This window comes from Ambystoma mexicanum, chromosome 2p, assembly GCF_040938575.1.
Source record: "Ambystoma mexicanum isolate Mex_15411 chromosome 2p, UKY_AmexF1_1, whole genome shotgun sequence".
NCBI lineage: Eukaryota > Metazoa > Chordata > Amphibia > Caudata > Ambystomatidae > Ambystoma > Ambystoma mexicanum.
The window spans coordinates 305,407,366-305,431,054 of NC_090923.1; positions in this window are offsets into that span (position 1 = coordinate 305,407,366).

Below are 23,689 nucleotides of genomic sequence, written 5' to 3' on the forward strand. Positions count from 1 at the left end.
AACACACCCCCTCCACCCTCCTACCTCCCCCCCGAACACCAGTGTCCAAAGATGCTCATTGTCAGTGGGCTGTCGCTATTGCAAGCCCCCTCTGCGGGTATCAGGGGCACCCCTGCCTGTGGAGCGCAGGTTCCTTCCAGATCTACGTTGGGGGCTGCCCTGGACGGAACTTGCAACGGATGATGTGTCTGCCTGCTCACGTCCATGCATGTCCCTAAGGGTTTGCGAGAGCTCAGTGAGCACACGGCGCACTGCGGCAAGTTCGGCACATACGTCTTTGGACGTCGCATGCAGTTCCCCCCTCAGGCTCTCGGTGCTTCTCTCCATTTGGACTCTCAGGCTCTCGGTGCTACTCTCCATTTGTGCCCTTAGCGTCTCTGTACCTCTCTCCATTTCTGCCCTAAGTGTCTCAGTTGATGTTTCTATGTCTGCCTTAGTGCCCCCACATTCATCGGCATGGTCCTTGAGGAGTGTGGCCAGTTGCTGCTGTTGTACGATTAACTGGTCGAGGGACTGTTGCCTCTGCTGGGCCATGGCCATTTGCAGGGGTGCCACAGAGGGGCTGTTGTCCTCATGTTGCCTTGCCACAGGGCTTGTGGGGGATGGCCAGTCGTCGTCTTGTGGGTGCCCCTGCGTGGTATCCTCATGTTGTACGGGATGGGACAGACAGGGGGATTGGGACAGGTCATGGATGGATCTGACTTCGACATCCCCGTTTTCTGTGTCCGAGCATGCTGCCATCAATGGGGTGTCACCTATGGTGCTGCTGCCACCAGAGGCAGTGCCTTCTGTGGCATCCATTGGGGGGACCTGTGGTGGTGGTGTTGTGGGCATGCTGGCTGCTGGGGTGCCTGTTGATGTTCCCTCCTCTGTGCTGCCACCTGATTTGTGCTGCTGCCGTGTCTTGATGCGTGCAGCTGAGGTGGAGGGTCTCTGGCCGTTGGTCTTGGCCCTCTTTGCAGGTGTGCTGGTAGGGGTGTCCTGTAGCTCGTCGTTTGGATCGGACCCTGTGGTGGAGTAAAGGAGGGCGAGGGTTATTGATGGGTCTGTGGGAATTGGAATGGCATTGTATCACATGCTTTGGGGTGGTACCTGAGGGTGATTTGGGTCGGGGCCTTGGAGGTGCTTTAATTTGTGTGTGGAGTGAGGGTGCAGTTGTTTGGCAGCCTGCAGTTAGGGTGTGCCTGCTGCACGTGTAGTGCGTGTATTAGGGTTTTTTAATTATTTATGTATTTATTGTGGGTTTTAACGTGCGCTATCAGGCCGATGTGAGTGGACGTTCTCCTGGACATGTGTTTCTGTTGCACTATGTGGACGCATGGTACTTCACATGGATGGACTGTGTGGATTTGGCATTGTTTTATCGGGCCCACCTACCTGAATCTTCGGATGTCTGCACTCCTTTCTCCATCCCTCCGACTCCCTCTATGCTCTCCATTCCGATGGTGGAGGCACAGATTTCTTCCCAGGGGGTCAACTTGATGGGTGATTCAGGACCTCCCCCGGTGGCTGTGGCAATGTTGCGGTTGGCAGAGAGTATGCTGCGGACGCGTATCCGCAGGTCGTCCCATCGCTTGCGGCATTGCTGTGGGGTGCGGGGTGCGGTCCCCACCGCACTTACCCGCTGTGCCACCAGAGCCCATATGGTCTTCTTGTTTGCAAGTGCCGTTCTGGTCATTTGCGTGGAGAAGACGACGGCAGCATTCTCCTGGAGGGTCTCTGTTAGCACGGTGAGTTCCTCACGGGAGAAGTGGACCTGCCGCTTGCGGTCGCACGCTTTCTTCGCTACTTTTCCCATTTTTCTTGGTTTCGCTAGGGTGGGTGACGGGTTGGGGTGTGTTTCAGGGTAGTGATTTTAGTGGTTGTGTGGTTTTAGTGGTTTTATAGGTGTACGGCGGGATGTTTCCCGTTCCGGGCCCATGTTTTTACTTCCGTTTCCGTATATTTCCGGTCACCGTACTTTCCGGTAGGCGCACACTGCGGTGACCGCTAAGAGGGGTGGCGGTATGGCACCTAGGGCGCCGTACGGCGGCGGTGTGGGCCGTTTTGGGGTCATTTCCGCCATCGCGGACTTTGCACTTCCGCCGTGGCGTGGTGCTCGTGCCCGATGGGTCGGAATGGCCCGCACTTTGCTCCTTCGTGCAATGGCGGAAACGCTATTTACGCTGTGGCGCTCCGGTCAGTCACTTTCCGCCAGGGTCGTAATGAGGGCCTATGTGTTTTATAGTACACTTTATTTTTTATAATGGTAGTGTGTCTTACCTTTTCTCCTGTTATAAGTATGAATGAAGTGTAATCAATTGCCCGAAGTACCCTCTCAAGAGATGTTCTGTCAGGTAATGACGGTTTTCCACAGCCGTTACTGGTTTCCTGCTACCAAATCAAGGTGCTTTACTCAGGAATGTCATCTACTGTGTTAACCATTTCGTAACCTATCTTTATCTAGTGTAACAGACAAGTGGGTGATTAAGGACGAAGGGAAGGGGAGGGGGTGCTGGGATGGTTCGTGATGTAGGTTGAGGTTGGGGGGTTGGGGGGGACCCCCCCAATAATTACTTCGGGTTATTGTCTATGTTAATCGATCATTTTTTTTGTCGACATTTTTTTTTCGAAAAATTGACTTTCTCCATTATATGTATGGGATGTCGACATTACTGTTTTCGACATTTTTTTTTCTTCTTTTTTGCTTGTCGACATTTTTTTTTCGACATTATGACTATAAACCCAGAAAATGTATTGAGAATTATGCAGAGATTACACAACTTTTAATGAGATTACTGAAGCAAGGTGTACCCTGGAAATGTGAAAAGGAACAAAGTGAGGCAGTTGCCAAGTTCAAAGAGTGTCTATTGAAGGTGCCATGTTTGGCATATCCAATAAAGAACCAGGATTTCTTTGTAGAAATAGGATTCACTAATCAATTGATGTTAGCAGTGTTATATCAAAAGCATGATGTGAATAAAAAAACTGATGTATATGCTAGTAAAGCGTTGTCTCAGGTAGAGGCTAAGTACAGTGAATGCGAAAAATCACTCCTGACCACCGTCTGGGCGTTACAACATTTCCTTCCCATAATTCAAGGGGAGAGGGCAAATATTGAAACAAATCACCAGCCTCTGCATTTTCTGCAAAGTAAGAGAATCAGATCAGGGAATTTGGCCCATTTAAGAATTACTGCATGGACATTAGCACTTCAGGGGTTTCCTGTGGAAGTGAAATATGGACAAAGAGCTCGGTTGTCCAGGCGCTAGCAGACTTGCATGATTGTGCAGCCATGTGTGCACCGGATGATACAGAGCTAAAATCAAGTTTGAATGAATGTGAGCAATCTCCACACAAAGCATTCAATGAAGAACTCTGTAGTGATTTACCAACTGTGTATGTAGATGGATGTGCATACCATGTATATTGTAGCAGGAATAGGAAATATCTGGTTTAAAGGTGACAACATTCCAAGGATAAGCACGAGGATCAGTCCTAGAAGTAGTCAAGTGGCAGAATTGGCCGCTATTTAAAAGGCAATCGCTACAGCAGTAGAATATAAACTCAAAGAGATAGTTATAGTAACTGATTCTGATTATGCACGGAATAGCTTCGTGGAATATTTACCTGACTGGAAGGTAAAAGGCATGCTCACCTATAACAACAAAAAAATACTTAAACATGGCAAGATGATTCAAGCCATAAACAAACTTGTGTCAGAAAATGATTTGATAATACATTAGAGGAAAATATGTGGTCCTTTGAATATGCCTGGTAAGGACACAGAGGGGAATGACAAGGCAGATCAATTAGCCAGGATTGGAGCAGTAATGGGGAATTGTTTCCTATTGCACATCTGCTTGGTGAAATACAGGTACATGCAAAAACACGCTTCAAGACTTTAAAAGCAGTTGAGCAGGCTGTGATGCAATGGAGTTTTGTTACTCCAGATCAGGACCTGTTCAAAGTGAAAAAGGAAGACCTGATTTTAGGTCTATTTTATAACCATTTATTAGATGCAGAACAAAATCCATTGACTGAAGAGGACTGCAAAGGAAAAGCGGAATTGAGGGTGTTACTAAAAAAACAAAAAGAGAATTAGATTACAGGACGGACTGATGATTAGAGAATCTGACAGGTCAAATAAAATGGGTAGTGCGCATGTCATTTCGGGGGCTGATGTTGCATCATGCTGCCAAAACTGCAGGACACAGAGGTTCAAAAACAACTTTCGAAATTTTAGGAGATTATGCTTATTGGCGACACATGTCCTAAGATGTTGAACTCTACATCAGAGGGTGTTTAGTATGTGCACAGTTTCAGCCTGCATCACCTACTCATAGATCGCCATTAATGAAAAGAGGTTTGGCCCTCTCATGGTCTGATTTGAAAATAGCCTGTAAGAAGATAAATGTGAGAAAATAGGTACATGCTGACAGTAACTTGCTTAATGTCCAAATGGGTAGACTGTATTCCAGCCCCGTATTGCAGTGCACAAACGGCGTCCACATTACTTGTAAATCATATTTTTTCAAGATTGGGTTTACCTCAAAGAATAGAGTCAGACCGTGGAAATCATTTCACTAGTGCATTAATGACAAACATATGGCAGATTTTGGGTGGGAAGAGAAAACTACAGATTTCTTGACAACCCTCCTCTTCAAGGGGAATGGAATGGTGTAACAGGTCTATAGTGGATATGTTAAAGAAATGTGTAGCTGAAGCAGATTCTAGTTGCGATATGCGGCTTCCATTGGTATTAATGGCCATCAGGTTGACTCCTGCTAAGTCAACAAATCTCAGCCCTCATGAACTATTGACAGGAAGAAAAATGGTGCTGCCCCAACACTTACTTTACAAGACAAATGAGCAGGTCCTTGAAAATACATCCACAATTCACAAATATGTGGATGAGTTGAAGAAGCACTTATAACATGCGTTTGCATTTGTGCAGCAGAATTTGGAAAAGGACGCTGACGGTGCAAAAACATATTATGACAGGAAGGAATCTGTAAAAGATCATGAAATAGGAGACCAGGTGTATACATTTAATTTTGGGAAGGGGAAACACAAAAACTCTAAATTCTTTGCAGCATGGCAAGGGTCATATACAATTACAGATCAGGTTTCACATGTGGTCTACAAAATTGCTAAAAAGACGGGTGAATTGACAGTGGAACAGTTTGTCCATGTTAATCAAATCAAACCTTTCCGCCCGAAACATGAAGTGAAGAGGCTTCAGCAAGTTGAAGCTAATAAAGAGTAAAAATATAACATATAGGGTTGCCCTATCAAACGGTTAGGGGGAAATAATGATAGTGCACAAAAGTGAAAAGGGGTTCTTATCTGAAAATGCAATGGGCGTGTTGTATATATTTTTTTTTTAAAGAGATGTACTGGTTACATGGCATGTTATTTATACAATGTTTATTTGTGTACATGATCAAATTTGTTTTCAGATGCTCCAATGGAAAAGGAAATTAAAGGTTTATTGTGCTTGGTACTTAATGTGTCTTTTCTTTTTAGAAAAATAATTGTTTTCCTCGTCGGCGCTGGACAATTGGAGCACTGGAGGATACCCCTGGAGTGGAGTCCCGTGGAAATCCCCCTGGACACAAGAAGGGGGTGAAGATGAAGACCCCAAAAAGCTGTGGAGATAACGACCCTGGAGGAGGTCCCATGGAGTCCTGGACTGGAGGAGTTCTGCCAACAATGGTGTTCTGTGTGATTGTACTGCAAACTCTTATGCACAGGATATACTTGAAGTACAGGCTGTTTTACTATTGCTATCATAAACTGCTTTGCTACAGGACATATTCACAAAAACTCTTATTTTATCATGACCAGTTTTAATTTTTTTTATTTTCATTTTTACTGGTTTTGGATTCGATTAAATGACACAGAGGTGTTAAATGTTTTCTGAAAATGTTAATGATTTCATGGTTGCTTAAAAAAAATTGGGTCACCAGTAAAAAAAAAGAATTAAGATAAATTCCCAGAATAATTAAAAAAAATAAAATATATATATATATATATATATATATATATATATTGCAAACAAAGGAGGAAAAAGTAGAATCGCACTCCCGCAAGCACAAAAACAAATGCCAGGTTCAAAAAGGTCGGAAAAAACAACAGACACAGTATAGGAATTACTGATGTCTTCAATGATTTATCAAAATTCAAAAACAGAAGCATCGTGCAGAGAACAAATGCACGACACAGAGCAGCACATAGAAGACAGAACAACAACAGGACGCCTAGGTGAAGCAGCCTGCAAACAACGCGTTTCGCGCTATAATGAGCGCTTGATCACGTAAGGGGGAGTGGATTAGGCAATGGTAAATACATTGCAATCATGCAGTCCCTTGACTATGTCAATGGCAGAAACTGTCTGTAATACATGAGGAAACAAAATCGGCCATGTTGGAAGGGAGTGAGTATATAGGCAAAACAGAAGAATATATGTCTGTAAAAGCACAGTGCCTTAACTAATTACAGTCATTTCTTAATAGATGGAAAGTGGCAATGACCAAAATGTAAAGCAATATGTGGAGCATAAAGCCCCATTATACTGTCAATACCTAATACATATGACAATATCTGTATGAAGACCTTGCTAGAGGTAAATGCACAGTGCATTAAAATGGCAGTGTAATGACCACATAACACAGATAATATAATAGCCACACTCAGAGTATAAAAAAACAACATTTGGAGATAACCCAGTGCAAATGTACAATCGACCTCAAAAGAGGTAAACAAACTATGTTATTCTCAACTCTCAAAATGGAAGATACAATAAAATACCGGTAAGAACAGATCAGCCAAAATCACATGTAAAATTAGATAAAAGGCAGTGGAACTGGACCAAAATGTTAAACATTGTCAGCATAGCAGTGCAAAAGGCAAAATAGTATGTGCAACCAGCAAGAATAGCAGCTGGAACATGGAATATCTAAAATTTAGTGCAAATGAGCAAAACAGGCAACAGGACAGCAGTGTGCCTATCCAACTTCAGATGTGAAGAAGTTATAAAGTGCGAGTGCATAAATATTGTAGACTGTGCAAAATTTGCAAAAGATAGCAGATATTCCATTAAAGTGCAAGTGCATAGAACTATAATGCAGAGGTACATAAAGCCTAAGGCTAAAGCAGCATGACAAGGCCAGAACACTTTATCGGCAGGACCGGTATAATCTAAACATTGAGGAACAATTAAACAATGCCAAAGAGAGAAGGGAAAGACACAGTTACATGAGAAAAGAGACTGCATGTCAGCCACCAGAGTAAACAGGCATGAATGAAAGAACGCTCCCCATAAATGCAAAATAATCAGCTAAGACAGGCAGGTAAAAAGAATTGTAAAAAGTATAGAATAAATTAATCAATAAATACCCACAAAAAACCAATGAAAGTGAAGCAGGAATCATAAAGTTAAGGAAGTGTCCCGACAGGAAAACAAGATAACCCCAATAAAGGAAAACACATCAAAAATGGCGGAAAGGACAATAAATGGACTTGGGCAAAGAATTAAGTACCCAAGAAAGTATAAAGCTCCTCATCCACATTATGCCCCTTGGGAAATTTTGTATCCCGATCCAAAATAAATCTGGTTTCAAGTTGTCTCATCCTCAGAATCCGATCACCACCCCTGGGATGAGGGGGTACATGCGCCACAGCAAAGAACGTTAGCAATTTCACATCATTGTTATGTTCAGATTCGAAATGTTTAGCCATCGGATATGTCGGATCAGAATTCTTAATGGCGCTCAAATGTTGCAGAATTCTGAGTTTCAATATATATGTATATATCATTAAAAAAACATCACCAATAAAAAAGACACATGATCAAGATAAGGGTGATCAAGGCCTAAAAAAACTAAACTAAAAATTACCCAAAAAAATATGATTTGTGTATTATTCATTTTCAAAGATAGTGTTGTTGTTCTTTTGATTAAGGACCTGATTCATGGAAGTGTTTTATAATGGTGCAGTCCCACAGGAAAACGTTCCATGAATCAAGCCCTTAGAGTTATCATTAATTTACTCAAGACTGGATATAAGTACATAATGTTCTAATACATGGAGTTCAATGTATATATTATTTATTTTCATATATGGGTAATTCAAATGGGAGCAACACATGCATTTTAGAGCATTTGGTTTTGTTTTTCCTGTAGTTATTTCAAGTTGATCCCAGCAGTAAAAAAAGGAGGGACATCAAGGGGTCGATGGGGGGCTAAGAATAACTGGGGGGCTTTGAATTACAGGGATTTATTAGCTTAGCATGGACATGTAGTTTTAGTGTGGGCTTTATACAGAAATACAATGCAACCGGCATACGCCAAATGGGAAATGTACAGAGTTCAGAAATGCAGAGCATGCTTTAAATTTGTTTCATTTCAGGATAATTTTCCATTTGACTGAATTTGCACCAAACTTAATAACTAATATACATTAACATACTAACTCAATCCAATCCCAATTAACAAACTGAATCCCATGTCCTTAACATTACGTGCAAATTAGTCTATATGCAAATACCCTGAATCCAAATATCCATGCATGAGGCTCTATTTCTATGGAAAATAATTGTGTGAGCTAGATTCATGGCGGGTGGTGAAAACATGAAATTCCACTCTGCTGAAAATAACTATTGTAGGATCAGGAAATGCAGGAAGAGATGTATCTTCTTGCTCTCCAACAATAAAATCACATGGGTTTCAGTGGTATGATCTAGATGGGAGGTATTTTCTTTTTGAGTGGCAGTAAGAGGTCCTAAAAAGGACATTGAGTGGGTGTAAAGGCAGACGTCTCCAAGTGCTGGGCTGAGACGAGCTGGCTGGCAGGCATTCTGGGACTCTGTGCTGAGAGGGACAGTGATTTGCAGCGAGCTGGCAGGCAGACAGACTCCAGAGCTGAGGGCTGTTTGCTGGGCATATCTGCGCGAGTGCTTATCTACATGACCCAGTGTTCCTTGCCAAGTTGGGACAGAAATATCGCCATCCGATCTAGGTCAATATGCAGTCTTAAATTGAGGTGCTATTAGTGAGCCTGGGAAATAATTACAAGTTTTAGAATAGTGATAGGTTGTTGTTTCTGTTTAAAAGTACTCATGATTTCTATGTTACGTGGGTTCCCATTTATAAAGTGAGCTTTGTTAGCTGACATGTTCCTATCTGCTAGCAATTCAAGGTTATCCGCCAAGCATTACTGGCCAGCTGGCAACAAGTGTGTAAGTGAAACTTATCATTCCAAATGCTATTTTATGTGTGCGAACACTATAATCAAATGCATTTTTTTATATGTCCAAGTAACTTGTACCGTATAATGCAACTATCTGAACAGCTTTGAATTTTAACCTAGTATAAAAAATCAAAAGGTTTAAAAATAAATTGGGTTTGTGCTCTTATTTGTCTGCATTTTTATTAGCACATAGACTGTGGTCCAACAGGTGATAGGCTTATTTTACTGCAGGTAGTAATTCATATTGCCACATGTGTTAAAATCTGAAATCGATTGTTTCTGTGAATTTAGTTTTTAGGACTGCCAGACGCGCGTGTGTGTTTACAATTATTTGATTATGACATGATCCTTATATTTTACATTATAGCCAGAATGGCATACAGTGGCATTGTACATAAAATGCTGTGAGACATAGGTGACTCTCCAGAGTGTACCAAGTGAGAGAAAGTACCCTGGTAAAAAGAACAGCTGTTAGGTTATATTCTGAAGTTAGTTTCACAAAAGTAAAAAGAAACACCCCACCACAAGAAATACTAGCACCTTAGAATACCACATAATTAGGTGTAACACCAGAATATATCCCACACTACATCTTGCAAGGCAAGCTAGGAACTGGGTTTTACAACAATCAACTACTGACTTTATTAATGGCTGACTTGGCTTCTGAACTGAGATGTGCCCAATCTCCTGTGGAGAGTAAGAAGAGACAAGAGAACTAGACCCCTGGAGAAGTGTCCCAGCGAGGACCAATCACAGAGGAGCATGAGCAGGCTCTGTAGATTTTAATCGTGCCAAGCACGCAAGAGGGGGAGTGTCCTGCAACAGAAAGAGAATGCCAGTCCCAAACCAAGTGCAGCAAGGCTCAACTGCAGCTGTCGACTAGCCGAAGTAGCCCCAAGAAGCTGCATGAACAGCATGCCGACCCTCTGAAGGCCAAAGCAGAGCCTGAGTGAACCACTGTGTAAGCTTCTCTGCACCGCCTATACTGTAGGACCAGATTAGATGAATTTTGGAAAGCTGCAACTGAGCCCAGTTGATGAGTCGCATACGCTCTCTGTGACGTCAAAAGAGCCAGCCTAGCTCAACGACCCTCCCGTGGAGCACCTTAAGTAGGTTAGAGTAGGTTGTCGGACAGAGGGCGATATTATTATTATTATGTTAAAAACATCCTGACAAGCACCCTGTTTGACCATCCAAGGCCATGGCCATGGTCAGTTACATGGTAAGCATTTGGGAGTCTTATTTATTTTGGCTGTGTGTTTTTAGACTTTCTTACATGTAAGACTGTGGAGAAAAAAAGAACATTGTTTAAAAATTTAAATATAAAACAGAGCTTCAGATGCCCCATCCGCTGTATTTTAGCCTGTGTATTCTCACCCATGCTATTATATCTTGTGTAAATGTACACATTAAATGTATCCCCACCTAGTTCACTGTCACGTGTACTCTGTTTTCTTTATCTTCATCTACCCTACATAATTACATGCATAGTCTTTTACTGTATTGATCTTTTAACTTTCATTGTATTACTAATGCCTTTTTCGTCATTCATATTCCATACTCAGATCTTTTTTTAAATAAACATATTATAGCCGCGGCTATACAAAAACGGTGAGTGATTGGTATATTGAGGATCATGCTTAGCAACAGCAGCAACTAGAGTGTTTACCAGCGGGTATACCCTCAATCCACGGCTATAGAAATGTATAAAAAAATATATATACTTTTGTGTGGATAAGTCATCTTGGAAAGCTTTTTTATGATGTATTGAGTATAGCATTTTTATACAGTTATTGTTACATTTTTAATACTTTTTTATTCATTAATATATATGTGTACATACTTTAAAAAGGCAAATACATTTGCAAACAAAGTTTTTTTTAAAAAAACAGGTTTATTTGGGGGAAATGTGGTTGTGGGTTTTCTTTTTCTTTTAGTTTTAACACATGATATATCTTCTTCCTTAGCCCAATTATCTGGATTTTTACTGTCCATTATTTGTCTTAAAATTTGAATGTGCTTTTTCATTGATTGTACTTCTTTTTGAACGTTAATTAATAGTTGTTTTAATTCTGTTAATGAATCCATGATTAGTTTTATGGGCAGTTCTAGTAGTGCTTCTTGTTTAATTCTTCTTAATACTTGAATGACTTCCATCTGTTCGAAAATATTATAAATATTTTTCAACAATTGAAGATATAATACACTTAAATATTTGTGTTGGTTGCATCGATAGAGGTATTTAGATAAACTATTTGTTTGGTGACTGAAATTTGTTCAATAACATATTATTGTTAGCCTAATTTTACATAAATATAAAGAATAGGCTCACAAAATCCTGAATGTGAGGTATTTTCCTCTGGTTATTTTTGCTCAGCATCTTTTTTAATTTCTTCTTCTGTAGGATAATTCCCCTCCAGCCATTCCATGTAGTTTTCCATTGTACTATGATAGAAGAAAATACTGCTTGTCATGTCGGATATTAGAATTAGAAATAAAGGAAAATTACATGAGGAGAGAAGGAGGAATTTCTTGTATTTACTTTCTGATTGATTGTTTGTGTGTGTGGTGGGTAGCTGTCAATAGGATGTGAAGTACCTTTCCACTGTTCCATCTATAAGAGAATGTTCTTTTATGGGTGATGTTTATATGTGCCAATAACGATTGAAATTATATTGTATTTTTATATTAAATGTTTTTCTATATAGTACATTTGTATTGCTTGAGAATGAGGAGTAGTTTTAGGAGATTGTGCTATTTTTAGGGTATATTTATTGTTTCATTGAATATTAAAAACATAGAGCCAATTTCCGAAGGAGAGGAATTTCATTGTTCAGAAGACTGTGGAGTATTTCAGAATTTTGAGAATGTGGTTCATAGTGATGTTGAGGACATAGGTGATGTGTTGTGAAATCATTGTCTTACAAAGTGTTTTTGGATCTATATTATTTTAGATGGAGTGTTTGAAATGAGCGGTTTATGCTGCAACTGTGGAGAAATATTTTTGATAGGGAGCACAGGTTTTTTCCTCTTTGGGAAAAGAAAATTAATTAATCATCTGAAAAAAGACCACAGAAAAATGTTCCAAGACTTTTTGAAATGTAATACGTGGTGAAGAGTATTACTCTGATTCAAAATATGTGTTTTTGTTATATTTTGTTAAAATAACTCAAAAGCTCTTTCAAAAGCCACTCAGAGAAGTATATTGGAAAAGGAAAATACTGTTGATGTTTTTTTTAATAAGTAGCCGTAGCACCAACTGCCTCCAATCTAAAGTCGTGTCCTGTCAGGGGGTTATAGTCACGGGTACCACTAAAGCAATGGAACATCATGTATTTTTTGGTGGGTGCACAATTCTTGTGTATTGATCATGATATTTCATATATTTTACTCTACACAATTTTACATGTGTTTCTGAGTCTATGCCCTCATGTTTGTGTTGTTTGAATTTTTACACCCTGTTAATGTCTTTTTGAATCTTTAAAAATGTTATTGGTAGCCGCGGCTACCAGAGTTGTCCACACCCATGGCTATCAGCACTCCAATTGAACATTGAGCATTTTGATGGGCTGATGTAGCGGCAGGTATGGGCCCCTCTGCTCTACCTGTGGCTACAACAGTTTGTATTTTGGTGCAGTGATCATATTATTCTATGGATGTTTTGCCAAGGAATTGTACATGTCTTTCTGTCTGGATGTTCTAACCTCATAGCATATGTGATTTAAATTTGAAACCTTTGCAATATGTGTTTTTCAATGTATGGAAAAATGTACGCGTATCCGCTGCTATGGGAGGGTACCTTCAGTGTAACTGAGGTTATGGCCGCGGCTATGGAATTAGTCTAATTTAAAAAACAAATTAGGTTTTGTTTAAATGTCTTATACTACATGTTCTACAAAGTGGTCTTTAAAATGATTGATTTAGGGTGTATTGGCTGTTATAGGTTGTTATGGGAGATATGAGGGTCATAAAAACTTGAGAACTTAATTTTGTTTCTTAAAGGGTGTGTGTTCTTTTCTTTTTTTCTTACAGATATAAGGACATTCTTGTATGTTCTTTTTTCTATATGTAGTGAATCTATTCACAGCTTCTGTACCTTACTCCCACCTCTTTATCCTGATTGAGTTTACACATATACTTTTTGGTTGTATTCAATTGTCTTTCTACATAAACATATATAAGTAATCTTTAGAAGGATTGTTTTGGGGTTCACTGACTGTGATATGTTGTAGTAAAAATGTGTCCGCCATTTTACTTGTTTGCTTTCTAAAGTCATGTTTTTGTGCTATTTATTTCTGAAAAGTATGAAAACCACCATTTTGTGAACATTTGTTATTCTGATTGCAGAAACCAGACTGTGCAGATGTTCTGTATTTGGCAATTTTAAAGATCTAGCCTTTCTTTGGAGCATCTGAAGATCGTGATTATGTGTTTTTATATATTTCATGTGTAATATGAATTGTTGTTTATATAAGATAAATTAAGTAAGTTTAGGTTTCTCATTTTATAAGTGATATTTTATTTGTATTATTACCGTGTTACACAGTTATACAATAAAGATGACTTTTAACACAACAAGCAAAGTTCACAAGACAATACAAAAATAAAATCATCAACCCCAAACAGTGATGAGTCTTTTAACTGGTTCTCAGTTAATCAAAAATCTGTACAGTCCACCAATATTGAGGCAATCTTTCTTGATAAAACTGTTAAGAATATGATACAAGGCTTATCATTTCCAGTCATGACCAGGGCCCACAAGTCTTCCCCTGAAAGAGCACATCCAAGCCCCGCAGCTTTAATGGCAATCAGCCTCAAACTCCACTAGCGACGGACAAGCCGACGATAGGTGCTTGGTGGATTAAAGTTGGATTAGTGGCATAGGCGGGAACCCCGTGGAATGTTCACCCAGGCTCCAGCAATTTCTACCATTTAACAGAATTGATTTTTAGTTTGAGATAATCCCATACCAAGGGATTACCCAGGAAAACAGAAATGTAGTTTGTAAATTCTGCCCAGGCCAGGACGTAATCAATAAAGGATATGCTATTGCTTTTTGCAGCAAGGTCGACAATTAGCGGTTTGTGGCTATGTTGCAACAAACCACTTTTCATAACTGCCTTGTAACGCTGGAATTGATAGCTCAGTATGTCACCCGGGACTAAGGCAAACCGTCTATCGACGATAAGTTTAATGTTTGCCTCAGCACTATTATGCCTTGGTCTGAGCGGCTGTAAAGATGAAGTTACTCAGGGTATTTTTTGGAGCATTAGCCAGTTTCCAATATGCATTCAGACAAGACAACTGGAATCTCACTCCGCATGGAGCAATGCCAAACTCAAAACAGAGCATCTCAATCTGGGTACAGGGAAGAAGTCTAAACAGTCTCTTTAATAAAAACCAACTCCAGCTTTGTTACTTCGACAAGATTTTTAATGACCCAACTTTTGGCTCCATACATAAAGATAGGTGATAGTTTGGCAAGGTATAATTGGGATAATATCCCAACAGAGTAAATTCCACCATGACGTTCCAATGTACCAATACTCCCTATAACCCAGGAAGATTTCAGTTTTTCATATTCTTGGTGTCAAAAACCGCGTTATTTACAGTCCAGATAGATGCCCAAGTACTTATATTCAGTGGCCACCTCTAGGGCCTTCCCCTCCAAGTACCAACGTACATTCTACATCTTTCTAAAGGGTGTAGAGAATGCCATGACCTTGGTTTTATTTATGTTTGTGACCAGGGAGTTGGAGTCCTAAAAGGTTTTAAGGTGATTCAAAGAAGACTGTAGACCGGCCGTGCTATGATCCAACAGCACAATGTCATTGGCGTAGCACGTCCACTGGAGAGATATATTTCCCAGTTTCTGGGCAATCAAAGTAGGATTAGATAAAGCCACACCCATGTCAGCCAGATAAAGGTTAAATAATAAGGGAGCAAAAATGCATCCCTGTTTCAGTCCTTGCTAGGTGGCAATCCAGTTGGACGTCCTGCCAAGTTGGTGCAATTGGATCTTCACCCTTGTATGATCATGAAGACAAATTATCATCTTTAATAAGCCGGCAAGATGTTCCAGTGAAACAGCTTTTGCCAAAGTCTGTTCCTGTTGGCAGAGTCAAAGATAGCATTATAATCAATAAAGGCTATGTATACTGGTGTCTTATACCATGCCTGTTGTATGACTGTTGTCAGGGCAAGACAATTTGTCATAGTGCCAAGTCCTTTCTAGAAACCCGCTTGGTTTAATGGGATAAGCTTAAGGGCTTCAGCCGACTACCATAGTTCGTTTAGCAGTAGGCAGGCAAAGAATTTTGCCGAAGCATCTAACATAGCCAACAAGTGATCCACATTAGCTTTAATGAATGAGCTGCACATTCCATATGGGCTGTTGGCCCTCGAAGACTTGTTTCCCATGATGAGGCTCAATACGTCTGCAGGACATTTAGTATACGTCCACTTAGAGGGAGACCTAGCTAGCGGTGGCAACGTTGCTCCCCACCCCAAAGCACTAGTGATGTGTTCAACCCATACAAGTTCAGAGACACTGTTAATGTCCCGAGTCACAGGGGAGTAGCCATTGATAACACCCTAGAGCTTGCACGAGTCGTTTGCGAGAGCAAAGTGTAACAAGGACCGCCAACTTTGTCATTCGATGTGGTATCTCTGGCTTTCAGCCACTTATGGTAGATAGTTTAGATTTTCTTTTTTCCCGTATGTTGTATTCAACCAGGTTAAATGCCTGAAGAGATAACTCATGTAGAACATTAGGGGGTGCTCTTTTCTTGGTTAAAAACTATCTATCGAATGAATGATGATGGGCAGTCTTTGACCCAAGTGCGAGTCTTGAAGTAGTGTCTCGATTTGCAAAGGTTGTTGAAATAACAACACTCCTCAAAGTCATTGATGGCTAGTTTGGCAGTGGCAGCCGTTAAGTCTAAAGCCCTCACCATACTACAGTCCACAAAGGCCTTCAGAGACATCCACATGTGCGTTGAAACCTCTGCTAGTTTTCCATTACTCTAAGAAATACGATTTAAAGCTTGGTTAACAATTAATTCCCCCTGCTGTGTGTAGACTGGAGTTGATGGTAATATATTTAGGGAAGCAACAAGGGGCAAATGGTCACTTTCTAGGCGTTGAACTATACCCATATCAAGAATCAATGAGGGAGCATTAGCATTAAACATGTAATCCACAATACTGCTGTAGTTATTCCCAATTCTAGTAAATTGGGGGGTGAGGGTGTCAGAAGGAAATGCACCATTAATCATAGTGAATCCGACAGAGAAGGCCAGCCCATTCAAGACCCCTCTTACATGAACGAGAGAGCAAGTCATCAGCAACAGGCAAGTATGGCGAAACAGCATCCCGTTCCTGCAGGTTATTGTCCCTTGTGATTTTGGAGTTGATGTCTCCACACATGAGGATGGGAAGGCTTCCTGTATATTTACTGATAAATGCCTCATTTCATTCATGACTAAATTGTGGGAAAGCCTGTAAGGAGAGTGGTAGGGTTTAATAATGATAAGTTTCTTGATTCTTCCATTGCATTTGTCAACAGTCAGGGTGATTTTACCAATGAGAACATTGGGGGAGCACCAAGTGAGCTCCACCAAACCCAAAGTTTTTTGAAACCCAAAACTAGTCCACTCTTTGGGCATCCATGAGACCCCTGTGTAGCCAGATTATTCAAGAAGTGCCAACCATCTACCACTATTAGCTTAGTGAGCCAGATCCTGTGGAGCACCACCACAGTAACATTGTCAATGTGCTCCATGAGTCCATCTCCTTCCAAATGGTGGAGATGCCCTTGAGAGTTCCAGCTAAAAAAGCTGAAAGGAGGGTATATTACATGCTGCTAAGAGCGCAGTTTCCATGCTGTACCACTATATGTGGTTCTCATTCGCAGTGCAGCTCCTCTCCCAGTGCCTCATCCTCTGTCCCATTCTCCAATGGCATACTTGGGGCAGACAGATGCAACTGCTACATTGATGTTTAAGGTCGTCCAAGCTGCACAACTCGACTGGTCGGAATCTTTTGCCATAGTCCGCCTCGATTATTGAGCACTCGTAACCCAATCGGTTTATAAGTGCGCAATGGTCGACAATGTACATCAAGGTGCTGTCTGCAAAGAAATAGATAAGTGAAGTAGCATAACAATCATTTTCACAAATATCAATGCTCTTAATATATCTACTTCATATTTGTATTTGTTTATTTATAACGCGCAAACCATAAGGCCCGGGGGCATCAGGGCGCAATTTGTACAGGGTTGCAAGAAAAGAACATACAGGCAGCTAGATTATAAATCATAAAAGGATGATGTTGTGAAATAAGTCAAGTAAGCAAACTCGATTTAAAAAAAGGCCACTACCGTCGCAGAATAGGCTCTGTATTTGGAGAGCTTTAGTATTGGGTTTACAAGAAGGAGGCGTTACTGCATGTTTTGCCCCCATTGGAACACGGGCCTGTTCGATATGAGGTTGAGCCTGATGGTCTGTCATCAACAAGGGTAAAGAGATGATAGAAGACTGAATAGTTGCAAACCCAGAACTGCCCACACTGAAGGCAGTACCCATTTCAGTCTGTGCAGAAGCATTGCTTGTAGACCATGCGGTTTCTGATGTCGTGGGTTCAGACTGAGTGGCAAAGAGGGACTCCAAATTATATGTAAGCTCCTTTTGTACTACAACATTGTACTTAGTCGGATGAGAAGGAGGAAATTGAACACTTTTGTCAATATGTTTTGTTTGGGGAGCTAAGGATTCATAGATTGGAGCTTTCTGTTGAGAACTTAATTTTTCAGAGCAACTAGTAATAGGAACAGAAGGAGACGATGAACAATGAAGGTTGTAGGAAGATTCGATTCTAGTCATTCCCTCGTCAACAGTGGTCACAGTTAGATGATGGTAAACCCCTCCGCAGGAGAGCTTGTAGGGAATCGTTCGAAAGAGAGTTTTGGAAAATAAGGTATGGGGCTACCGACACCTCAGGCATAAGATCCTTATTAACCACAGATGCATTGCTTTTTCTTTTACTCGCGGGTGGCTCATACATCAATGCCTGTTTAGTCATTTTTTATTGTCGCCTTTTATGGTGAAATACCAAAACCAAGGGAACAGGAGCATTAGGAACAATGTCCAAACAGTTATCCTCCAAGGTTTTAGTAGTCATTTTTTAAGATGGGATTGATCAGGTCGCAAAGCAAATGGTGAAATGATGAGAATTCAGACTTCTTCCAATAATGTTGTATGAGTTTTAAAAGAATTAATAAGAACTTCAACAGAATCCATACTCTTAGTGAGTTGGATGCCCTGGTAGTCTAGTTTACCAGCAATCACTTCACATTTAGTTGAGAGGTCCGAGAACATAGCTGCGGATGAACTTCTCATCAGCCGACTCTGGTGAAGCAGGTAGATAAGCAGAAGCTGCATCAGATGTTGGGGGGGAGGCTGTTTGGCCTGAGGAGTTTGTGCAAGTTGGTAACTGTCCTGATTGGGTAATGCACTGGTCACATACATTGAAGAAGGGGTTCAGTCATAAGGTCCGTTTGGCTCTAGGTCAGGGTCATGTCCCCCGCAGCCATCCCAAAAAAAAAAGAAAAACTTAAAAAGGTAAACGGGCTGCAGGGGCGTCCCCCGCACCCTTGCTCACTATATTGTGAGCAGGGGTTGCAGGGGTGTCCCCCGCAGCTGTCCAGAAGAAAAAAAAAGAAAAGGACCCTGCAGAGCCGGTTCCCGATTATGGAAGTGAAAGTGAACAGGCATTGCAGGGGCACAAGGTAAGTAGGGATGTGAGGTCTGGTGGGGGTGTGGGTGGGGGCGGCTTCCAGGATTTAAATGTTATGGAGAGAAAAGACCAAAGATTATTTTGGAAAAATAAGTATCTAATATCGGTATACAGGGCTTCCATTGCTTCAACCAGGTCCAATGGACATCCCTAGGTCCGTAATATAGCCCAGAGTTTCTTCCTATTGACACCATCGAAGGCCTGCTCGAGGTCCATGAACGCTAGAAAGAGAGTTTTTCCATCCTCAAATGCCCTCTCTTTTAATAGATTTATAATGCAAAGATTCAGGGCCGCGCATACACCCTTTACAAATCCTGATTGTCTTGTGTCCAGGATCCCACTTTTCTCTGCTCAGTTTCTTAAATCCCTCAAAAGGACTATTGCAAAGAGCTTCCCCATTGAGTCTAATAGGGCGATAGGATGGTAATTTCTAGGCTTCGCCCTATTGCCTTTTTTAAAGATGGGGACTATATAGCCATAATTTGGGTGAACATGGTTACTGGCAGTTTCCCCCAATTCGCTTTGTTTTTTTTTTAAACTCTTGATTTGAAAGGCCATCTGCCCCTGCAGCACGAGAGGCACTCAGATTGCCAATCATCACGATTGCATCGTATTCCTCAAAAGCGAACTCCAAGACTAATATAGAGGGTACCTGTTCTTCGCCAGTCTCCCACCCCGGGTCAGCAAATAGGGTGGAGTAATGCTGAATCTAGTCGCACTCAGACACCATAGTCAGTGTGTTAGTTCGGTGAAAAATACCTCCATTATTAATAAGCTCCCAAACATTTTCAGATTTTCTTGCGCATACAATTCTGAGAATGGACTTGAGTCATTCTGGGCACGTATTTTCTATAGGTCTGTTGAACTTTCATTATTCTTTCACTTTTTTGTTTTAGCTCCTCTCTCCTAATCATTTTTATCTCTTTTCTGATCAATCTACATCTCCTCACAATCTCAGGATCATACACGTTTCTTTTTTTTAAAATGTGTTTGTGGTTACACAGTAACCTTTACAAAAGTTAAAACATGATATGAATACATAGGCAAATATGTTTCCTGTTAGCTTTACAGAATAATAATAATACACATGTTTCTGGATCCAATTAGTTTTGTTGCTAGGATCCCCTTTCCGACTGAACTCCCTTAGGAGTCCCAAATAGTCTATATCTAAGGGATCATCTCGCAGCTGGGCCAAGTAGAGGATACTTACTTTAATAACCTCCTCTGGTTTCAATCTCAGGTGATTTCCACCCCAACCTAGTTCCACCCCACTCATCTTTTTCAAAGTTTTACCCACTTTTCACCCCGAGATATATATAGCCAGAAATTCATGGTTGCTGAATTTCTGTGGCATAGTCAGGAATCTCACAATCTTCTCTTTGAGGTTCTCAGAAACAAAACAATAGTCTATACATGACTTTAGTTCCCCACTTTTCCATGTCGGGCAACCCGGAATGTCCCCCTCCATTTGACCTTTTAACATTTGCATTGTCCTCATCTCCATATTTTGCATCCACTCCCTCTCTTTCTTTCCATTTACTCTCCTTCAACAACCAACCTGTCTAATAGCTTAATGTTAGGATCTCCACACATAACTATCTTCACCTTATCCCATTCGCACATTGCTTCATCTATATAACTTGTTATGGAGTTGATAAATTTCATCTTTTTCCTCATATTGACGAGCCAGTAAATATTCATCAAAATCAGTGTTAGAAATGAGGTATCTGTCTTTTGTTTCAAAGAGAGAATCTGGACATATGGATTGGGACATTTCACTTCTACCACGACCAGCCAGATTCTATCTTAATTAAGGTCAACAGGCCGCATAAGGACAGCCCATTATTCCCTTAGGGGCTGGATTCAATATGGCTAGATATCCTTGACATTGGGGTGTTTTTCTTAACCAGGTCTCTTGAAAGACCAGAATGTCAAATAGATAAAAATCCGGGACTTTTTCACTAAAAAGGGAATGAAACCCTGTAGTGTTCCAGCAACCTATCGAGGCCCGTCCTCCTATCGTCATGAGTCTAATTTACTCTTGGATGGCTTAGTGCTCCAGCCAACCAAGACCAGCCACACACATCACTCATGCTACAATCCTGTGTCACCGCCTTTCTATCCTTTGTTTTTCTTGATTTGCAATTGTAAATTTTATAGAAGCTAGGTCCTTCTTTGTAAATACTGAGTTTTCATCAGACCTTTCCTTTATGGACAGCATCTTCTCCCTTGTACCTTTATTGTGGGATCCGATAGTGGGTGCTTCCTTTTTAGCATCCCCGTAGATTGTCACCTCTCTCCAGTTTGCTTTAATCTGAGCATGATAGTCACTTATATCGTATCCCATCCTCAGGAATTTATCTTAAGCTGCCAACACTTGATCGTTCTTAAATTGAGAGGTTAGATGCAGTATGACCCAATCCGTCGTCTTCTCCTTTACAAATTCTACAATTTTGATGTCCCTCGAGGCACATTTATGAACTGGCAAGATGCAATTAATCAGCCTCAAGACATTCCTTCTATTTAACACCTGCATTTCAGAACCAGTCACAATTCTTTCCACGTAGATTTTTGCACTCATCCGTTCCTTCATATTAGAGTTTTCTTTCCTTTTGTAAGTCCTTTTCTCACCAACCTTCACTCCTGTATTTTTTCCACCAAGAGTAATTCCATCAATGGTACTTGGAGTCATTACAGTGGTAGATTGAGCACAACCTTTCTTTTGTCTTCTAAGGTTTTAAACTCAATAGGAGATGATCGGGGCACTTCCAAGGTCACTTTTCCACCCAAATTAGAATGTGGCATCATTACAGGTTTAGGAACGTTATCCAGTAGACTCTCTATGTTTTCCCATTCTGAGTTACTCACTTTGTTCCATCTCTCATCATCATCCACTCTCTCAATTTCCTCTATCAGGTCACTTAAGTCTGCGTCGGGGAATGTCTTCCTCTCCGACACGTTCTTTACCACCGGAAGAGATGGCATATCCAGGCTAACTTGTGTTGTCAGCAAGGGCAATTCCTTTCTTGCTTTTTTAGGAGCCGGAAGATTAACTCTTTCGGGGGGTGAGCTAAGATGCCTTAAGAAAGCCCTGGAACCATTGGCTTTCCTCTCTGAGTTTGATGGCATATTTATTACTTGAGAAGTGTTTTCTTCTCATCCACATCAGATATTTTAATTATTTCACCCCACTTCTTAGATTTAAACACTGAAAAGACATTCTTTCCATTTGAGTCACTCCTAGAATTATGACACCCCCCATGGCTGCCAGGCCAATTTCGGGAACCACAATTTCTTGCTCAGGAACAACCCTGAAGAGGAAGTGTCAAGTATCGTCCCCACTCCAGTTGCCCCCCTCCCAGTTCACACCAAAGTATGTGACATATGAAGAACAGTTGAATCAGCAAAGAGCAGCATATGGGCTCTGCACAGTATCTATCAGCATGACAGCACCTGTTAATATACCGACACCTAAGAAAACCTCGACAGTAAGGTATCCATTAAAAAAGCCATATCTACATTCTAAACAATATGACAGTTGTTTGAATAAAATACCTGAAGAAGCAAAGAAGATAATGAAGGAAGATGAATGGTGATGTCATAAAAAATCAGACTGAAGCACTTATAGAAGATATAATGACCTGAGACTACTGACAAGAGACGAAATACCATGGATAAGTGACATCTTGAACCTAAGGTGAAGAAATTGATGTCAAGATGAAGAAACTTATGCCACATAAATGATGAAGATATTTAGTTAGTTTAAACGTGTACAGATGCAAGTATCTGCAAGAGGCAAAGAAATTGTGAAGCTTGCTTGTGCTTTATAGTTGATAGATTGTGGCAAGCGCCAACCTTTACAAGTATATACCTCAAGAAGCACTTTATGTATGAATGTAAGTCCACTATGCACATAAGCAGAATAAACAAAGATTACAAAAGGCCACAGATGGAGTGTGTCGCAGCAAGAAAATCGAGAATGAAGACAGAACAAAACGCAGCTATGGATGACCATGCCAAGAAGCCAAGGTCTTATCTGACTGGAAAGGCCGACATTGGATACAATTGAGGAGAGAAGAGAACAGAGGATCCTGTTCAGAAAGGTCAAGATGATCCACAGACGTCAGAAGACTGGAAGAATTAAATCAAATATACAAAAAGATACAGAGAAAAGCAGATTTCACGGTGTCCAGTCATGTGACAAAGGCAGGCTGGGAGTTGAAACTATCACACCTACGCATGGATACCCAGCATGCCCATACTGCTTAGAAGTTCTCAGAGTACAGAACAGACACAAGGCCAAACTACAAAGCAGTAATTGACACATTAACACTGAGGTAATGATTGATTGTAGCATAATTGGTGGGAAGCTGGAGTGCAGACAAGCTTCTCTGCACCTGGGTGTTCCTTCTGCGTGCTGCTAGACATAGGTGGAAAAGTATGAGTGGGGTTGATGCCAACCCAATCATGTAATCTAGGGTCCGATAGTGAGTAGAGCCAATGGGACGTCCTACTTTTTGTAATGTTCATAGTTGCCCCACCTGACATTTATTATCCAATCCCCTCTCACTGTTACCATATACAGATATAGTACCTATGTTAAGTTACCTTCCTATAACCAATCATGTTCCATGTTAGGTTATTAAGATTGCCACGTAGAATG